This window comes from Amblyomma mixtum, chromosome 6 (assembly GCF_055824585.1).
Source record: "Amblyomma mixtum isolate Tamu chromosome 6, ASM5582458v1, whole genome shotgun sequence".
In the NCBI taxonomy this organism is placed as follows: Eukaryota; Metazoa; Arthropoda; class Arachnida; order Ixodida; family Ixodidae; genus Amblyomma; species Amblyomma mixtum.
The window spans coordinates 43,328,978-43,336,470 of record NC_143017.1 but is presented as its reverse complement, the minus strand read 5'-3'; the positions used below and the strand labels follow the sequence as shown (position 1 = coordinate 43,336,470).

The following is a 7,493-nucleotide window of genomic DNA, read 5'->3' as shown; positions in this document are numbered from 1 at the left end:
CGTTTACAATGCTTGGACCCAGACCTGAAGTTCCGGCTACCATCAGGCCTACCACGACGAGAAGAAACTTTGCTGTGTCGCCTCTGGCTTGGTGTAGCGTTCACCAATCACTACTCATTCTTAATCCGTATGGCTGATAGTCCTGCATGTTCCATCTGCGGGCAAGACGAGACCATAACCCACATTCTTTGTGACTGCCCTGCCTACACCACCGAAAGGCAGTCTCTCAGCCGTGCGCTGGAGCGCCTAGATACACGCCCTTTCACGGAAATGAAGATTCTCGGCCCCTGGCCGCGGCGGTCGTCGGCGGAGAAGGCCTGCAAGGCACTGCTCCGCTTCTTGAGAACTTCTGGCCTGCACGATAGGCTGTGACTTTAACGAACAGTGACGTTTTATAGTGACTTCAATTTTCTGTTACTCTCCTTTCTCTTTTTTTTTTTTATCCCCTCACCCGCTTCCCCCCGTGTAGGGTAGCAAACCGATTATTACTTCGGTTAACCTCCCTGCCTTTCCTCTTCTATATCCTCCTCCTCCTTGGATGGTACTTCGTGAGGTGGACCAGGGTAATGCGGCCAAACGCGGTAGGGCACAGCCCTCCCTGACCCATCCTCTCGGATGCCCCCGCTACACCATCATCATCATCATCATCATTAGCCTGACTACGCCCACTGCAGGGCAAAGGCCTCTCCCATGTCTCTCCAATTAACCCTGTTCTTTGCCAGCTGCGGTCACCGTATCCCCGCAAACTTCTTTTTCTCATCTGACCACATAACTTTCTGCCGCCCCCTGCTACGTTTGCCTTCTCTTGGAATCCACTCCATTAGCCTTAAGGATCTTGCCTTCGCATTACATGCCCTGCCCAAGCCCATTTCTTCCTCTTGATTTCGACTAGGATGTCATTAACACGAGTTTGTTCCCTCACCCATTCTGCTCACATACGATCTCTTAACGTTACACCTATCATTTTTCTTTCCATACGTTGCTACGTTGTTCTTAACTTAAGGTGAACACTTTTCGTTAGCGTCCACTTTTCTTATTACTTATTACTATTAGATTACTTAGGTATTCTCCATTAACTCTTATCCCCAACTGTTCCCAATTAAGGCAGCGGTATACCTCCTGTAAACAGGCCATAATAGCATTGGCGAGATAGTGTCTCTCTGCCTGACACTGTTCCTTGTTAGAATTTTATTGCTGACTTTTTAGAGGACTATAGTAGCTGTGCAGTTGTATTCACGATCAGGTACTTTGCACAAGCTATGTAAAAGGCTCTTGCCTTGATGTAACATTCCGTCTTCTCAGTTGGATTCCACAGTTTGATTGACTGCTCCATGTCCAGGCCAATTTCAGGTTTTGCCTTTCAATTTTGAGAGGTCTGTACATAAAGTTCTTATAGTTGCGAGCCACTACTACCTGCAAATGACTCTTGGCGCAGAAACCTCCCAAGGACCAGCTTCACAAGAAGCAATATCTTGTCATAGAAAACATGCAAGAAAGGGTCCTTGCTTTGGAAGAGCGTTTGAAATATGTCAAATATCTGAGCAGCGTTTTGAAGGAAAAACAACTTTGCTCGCAGTGTTTTGTCACAAAACGCAGCAGGCACACGACCGTGCGTCACAGATGAACACCTTGGCTCTTCAGCTTTGGAGAAGAGTGCCATGAGGGCATCATATGACTTTAGCACTCGCTCAACACTAGGAGGCAGTGTCAGCCATCTGCTGTTCACGTGTCGCAAAAACTCTAGTTTGGGCAGTCCTAGATCATTCAGCAGCTCCTTCATGTCCGCATGCCTCGTGGCAAACTTGAAATAGTAGTTGACATCAGTTACAAGAGACTCCACTTCCACACCGAACACATCCAGTGCAGCAGCAAAAGCGTTGTGAGCTTTGTGGAGGCCGCATTCACCGATTTCAACCATGTCAGGGCTCACTTCCTTTAGCCTTCGCTTAAAGCTTTTCATTACGTTATGGCTCTCACTGTAATCATGTTCTTGTAAACGTCACTGAGGGCATCCTCAGTGCTGGAAAATAGCTCATCAGCGGTAGCATGGCCCAAATGAAAGGACTGGAGATGCTCCACCACAACATTTTCAGTGTTAGCACAGTAGTAGCAGACAAGCGTGTCCAGCTGCTGCACCTTGGCCTCCAGGACTGGGCTCTCCTCTGTTGTGGTGGTGTAGAATGTGTCGGGCATGTCAAGCTCCTGAACTACTTCTGCCTTGAAGCATGGCCCCAGGCCATCAGAAATAATGTACGAAAGTTTCTTGTAATACATATTAGCAATTGCAAACATGCCACAGTCTAAAGTGAGGCCTTGGTTTTTGTGGGGGTGTGGTGCTGATGGCCAATGTTGCAGATGACAGCTTTAATATGTGACAGATCTGTTTAATAGCATCAGGGGGAATATTTTGATCAAGAGAATCATACACACATACTGTATTTAAGGGTGCACCTGCATTAGTGACAGTAAGCCAGTTCTCTGGGTTGGAAGTATGAAAGATGTGAACGGATGGGCCTTTCACTTGAGAAAACTGTAGCCCTTGTTCAGTAAAATGTCTTGAAACTCTCCTACATGAGGAAATTTCTTGTGAACCAAATACTGGCCATATTTGACTGTCCTTCATTGAAGCATGTCGTACAATATCTTGTAGGTCTTTGTCACATAGTTGGTAACTCTTGTAGAGTCTCAACGTATCAGCTTTAACGGAAGCCCAGCTTGTTCTATTATGCTGCACTGAAAACACCCGCTTAGTGGCTTTCACTTCTTTAGGACACCCTCTTCTGGCATTAGCAACAGGTACTACAGGCTTAGTGCTCCCAGAATCGTTTCCTGTATTTGTGGTGCTTGTTTGATTTGCGAAGCCTTGCAATTTTATGTAAGTCTGACTGTGCTGTGGATATGTCCCAGTGGTCTGCCTTGCAATTGTCATAATGGTCGAGACGCTTTCGCGTGCCACTTTCTCTCTACTGATGGATGCAATATTTGGAAAAGTCTTATCCATAGTTTCAAGTTCTGTATACACCCAACAGAACATCTTTTGTGGAGTATCTAGCTTAACACAAGGAGGTGCCGAATGCTGTTCGTTACTTCCGAGTAATGTTTGAAGCCATGCAGCTTTCGCTTAGGACATGCTCCTTTCGCCATCTGTCTGGGATGCATGCTACATCGAACAGTCCTTGTCGTGCAGATGACCGAGCTGCCTTAATATGTGCACATGGCAAGCCATACTGGCTGTAGAAACTACACGTACAACTGAAAAGACTTTTACTCACTTTGTATGGTCCTTATTTCCTAAAGTCACAGAATACGAGTTAAGCAGCGAGTTGACCTGGTAACTTGCAGTTTTAAACTTTTCTTACTGTTTGAGGATTTTATCTCTTGCCTCTGATGTGCAAGTATTCAACAGTTCCATTTGAAATGCGTCTATGCAATTTACACTGATGTTACTCTCCATTTCTTTCAGCTGAGCAAACTGTAGAGAGGCCATGTCACTGTTAATGGCTCTCAGTTCGGTTGTTGGTATTATTTGCTAGGGTTGGAAGATTCTTTTATGTAAGTATGCACCCGCATCCTTCTCCACATGTCCCACTGCTGCATGTAATAGGAAAGCAATTCAGCAGGAGCTGCATTATAAAGAGAATTCAGCCTGTCAGAGTACTGTTGATCGATTTGAGAATGAACTAATGCTTTTACAAGCAGAATTAGTAATTTTCTTTGCCCCTTTGCCTTCTCATCAATGTTTCTATGGAAGCAGTTAAGCATGTGCCATTGTGCATAGTAAAACTTAACTCTTCAGGAGAAAACTGCTAGGGATACACAACTCATTCATGTCTTTATCATCACCACCTTACAGGCTGCTACAACGAAGAATTTAGTCTATAAACTTTTGGAACATGCCCCAGTTGATTCCAGCGGTTTCATTTTGTACAAATGCATAGCAGACACACCCTGAATGGGCACGGCCATCTCCAATTAGGACCGAGTACAGAACATAACCTTCAATATTGACTGTGTATGTCCCATCTACAAATATAATTTCAGGATATTTTTCAAGCATTTTACACATCTCATTTGTTTGGAACAAAATAATCTGCAACTAATGGTTCTGATCTTTTTCATAATGAATGATCAAAAATGGATTTCTCTCAGTTAAGCTTTCTATCTGTTGAACTAGCATTTGCCCGTTAGCCTCCTGGTTCGGAACTGCTGCAGAATGCATTTTTTTGAAATTGTACACATCTTTTGTAGTTACAGTTTTGCCTGTTTTCTGTTGGCCCATTTCATTGAACTCTTTTAGAGAAACTTTACATTTAACTACATCGACGAGTTCAGCTTTTTCTGTACTGTTCAGAAGTCTTTGGCTTGGATAAAGATTCTAATGACCAAGGTCAAGATTGTGCTCAGTTTTCAGCCGAGTAATTTCGTAGTGCAGAGATGGTGTCTTGCACAGAGCCAACCAAAGAAATGTTTCACATCCAATACCATTGCATGACTGCAGCAATAAGTAATCCTCAAGAACTTGTACTCCTTAGATTCTGCACAGAATGGTGCTTTTCCTCTTTACACCAGCCATCTAAGCATTTCTTAAAGGTAGTAAAATTATGAAACGTGCCATTCAGACAAATCTTGCTGCTGCCCCCACCAGATATGTTTGCAGCCTCATTTGCATGCACATGGTCAAGATTGGAGCTTTTGGCACAGTTGCCTCACTACCACTGACCACACCTTCCCCTGCGGAAGAGCACTCAACCGGGCTGCTCACATGTGGCACCTGTGAGGCTCCACCTGGCACCTCGGCACAGGTGATGGTTGCACCCCGATTGAGATTCATAGACTTCGTAGCTGACACACAGCCTTGAAGCCTCCTCCCAGTCCTTCCCCAAGTGGGTACACCTGGGCCATGGGAGACCGGGGTAGGCAGACTGTCCCAGGTACTCCAAACCTTGGAATCTTGGGGCCGGACACGGACACTGCCCACGAGTGCAAAGCCAGCTCCCCGAAGGGTAGTTGGGAACAGGTCGGTACCACGCCTTAGCAAAGGAGTGCTGCTTGTTCCTTGAAGAGGAGTGGCTGTCGTCAGTGGCTTGCTGACGGCCCCTTAAATAAAAGCAGGTGACCCTAGAGGAGGAAAGTGGTTGTTACAAATGATGCTCTCTCTGGCGGGCTCAGCTCATTGAGTCCAAGATGAGGGTTTCAGACTTTCCTGGTAGCTCCAGTGCATGAATTGTCTTTCTTGAAGAGGAGGCAGGGTGCCTGCCTTCTTGTAGAAAACTCCGCCACAACCTGGTTTCCTCGCCAGCTCGGGTGCAGTTCATCGTAGCTCAGGTAGCTGCCCCAGCATTCGACCATGCCACCCAAGAAGCGCAAACCCCGCTCACGGCACAGCTCCTGTAATGCAGCGTTCACTTCCTTGTACCACTCGTTGATGTCGAGCAGCCGAGTGATCTGGCTTTCACCAGCTCTATACTCGTTCTGCCCACGTGGGAGAACAGCAGAAAAAGCTACTAGTGCCGAAGGTGTGCTCTCGACAATGCTGCAAGCTAGCCGACGGTACTTCTCCATGTACGTGCTAATACTCTCAAGACAGTTGTTCATGCTAACTTGCACAATGAGAACATCGGTGCCGCTTAGCTGAGTGGCTATTGCCGAGAGCAAATGTTCAATCTTTGTTCCTCTGTGTGTACTGACGTCAACAGTGAGACCGTGACTTGATAGAAAATACTGGTCAAGGTATTTGACCATTGAGTTGCCAGCCACTGAAACACAACGCATGTTGATCTGTGCTGCGCAGCAGGTGAATAAAAGTAGCAGACTTTTATTCTAGAACTTCTAATTACTTAACCGCCAGAACGATGTGTACTGAAAGCTTGCTTCGGTCAGTGCTGCAGTCTAACTGACGGTACTTCTCCAGGTAAGTGCTGACACTCTCAAGACAGTTTGGTTGTTTTGATGGGACACACTGTGTTATGGCACCGTGCCTTTGTCGTCATCACCATCCAGGGTGCATTGCCTTCCTGTGTCATAGCCTGGCAGCCGTCCGCATTTTCGTTGAAATGTAGGATGGCAAGTCATGATGAGAAGACGCTCATGTCGGCCTCTGACGAAGCAGAAAGGGAGCAACACGTCTTGCTGCTCCTTGTAATTTCCGTCACAACCTTTCCGACACGCCTCTGTAGGCTACCCTGCTTAAGATTCAGAGATGATAGGTCTTTGCCAGTCGGTGAGTGTTGTAGATGACAGCTTTAAGCTGCGACAGATCTGCGTAACAGCATCAGGCGGAATATTTAGATCAAGAAAATCGTACACTTATAGTGCCTTTAAGGGTGCACCTGCATTAGCGACAGTAAGCCAGTACTCTGGGTTGGAAGTATAAAAGATCTGAACCGATGGGCCTTTCCATTGAGAAAACTATAGCCCTTGTTCAGTGAAATGTCTTCGAACCCTTTTATGTGAGGAAATTGCTTGTGGATCAAATACTAGGCAATATTTATGACACAGTGAAGCATGTCGTACAATATCATCTATGCCTTGTAATGTAATGACCAAGGTCATGATTGTGTTCAGTTTTCAGTTGAGTAATTTCGTAGTGCAGAGATGGTCTCTTGCACAGAGCCAACGAAAGATATATTTCACATCCAGTACCACTGTATGCCTGCAGCAATAGGTAATCCTCAAGAACTCATACTCTTTAAATTCTGCACAGAATGGGTTTTTGTTAGTCCTACTGACTTGAAGGACATGCTTTCCCTCCTTACGCCAGCCATCTAAGCATTCCTTAAAGGTAGTAAAATTATCAAATGTGCCGTTCAGAGAAATCTTGCTGCCGCCCCCACCGGATAATGTGTTTGCAGTCTCATTTGCATGCACGCATCATTTGCATGCACATTGACTTGATTGGAGCTTTAAAAACGTTGCCGCTACATCCTAGCACTGATGTTTCATGATGCTTGCACTGGGTATCTTTTGACCAGGCGTCAGTGGGGTCATCAGTTCCCGTCTCCCCTCCCTGTATAGAACACTCCGCTTTTTAGATATTTCTATTGCCTGAAATGTTAGTTTGGTTAGTCTTGCAGCCCAGAGCTGATGCTACCTGATAGCATCTCCGTTGCTTGGCAGCACTGGGTCATGCAAATTCTCAAGGTGCACCCTGCTGTGTCACCCGAGTGGACAGGAGTTCGAACCTTAGAGCGGATTGGGTCATCAAAGTTTCCATCTTCTCGCACGGTATCGAAGATGATGCCTTCGCTGCTTATCAACACCCGACTGATGTTTGGTTAGGGTGGTTAGTTTGCATGCTCCCTGGCCTTGTCTGGCTGTCGCTAGTGTGCGGCTTTTGCAGCCAGTGATCTCTACAATAATGCTACAGAAGACAGTTGCGAAGTCTATTTTGCCAACCAGCTCACCACTGTTCCAGTGCTGGTTGGCCACGCAGCTACAAGGAGCAGTGCTTCACATGTCACTAGCTTGCCCTTCGTCATCTACACCGATGGCTG

General features: G+C 46.1%; 1 pseudogene; it reads right to left on the bottom strand.

Annotated features, from left to right (window-relative positions):
• Positions 1–1,210: 1,210 nt before the first annotated feature.
• LOC149338842 (uncharacterized) lies at positions 1,211–2,274 on the bottom strand (annotated as a pseudogene).
• Positions 2,275–7,493: the final 5,219 nt, after the last annotated feature.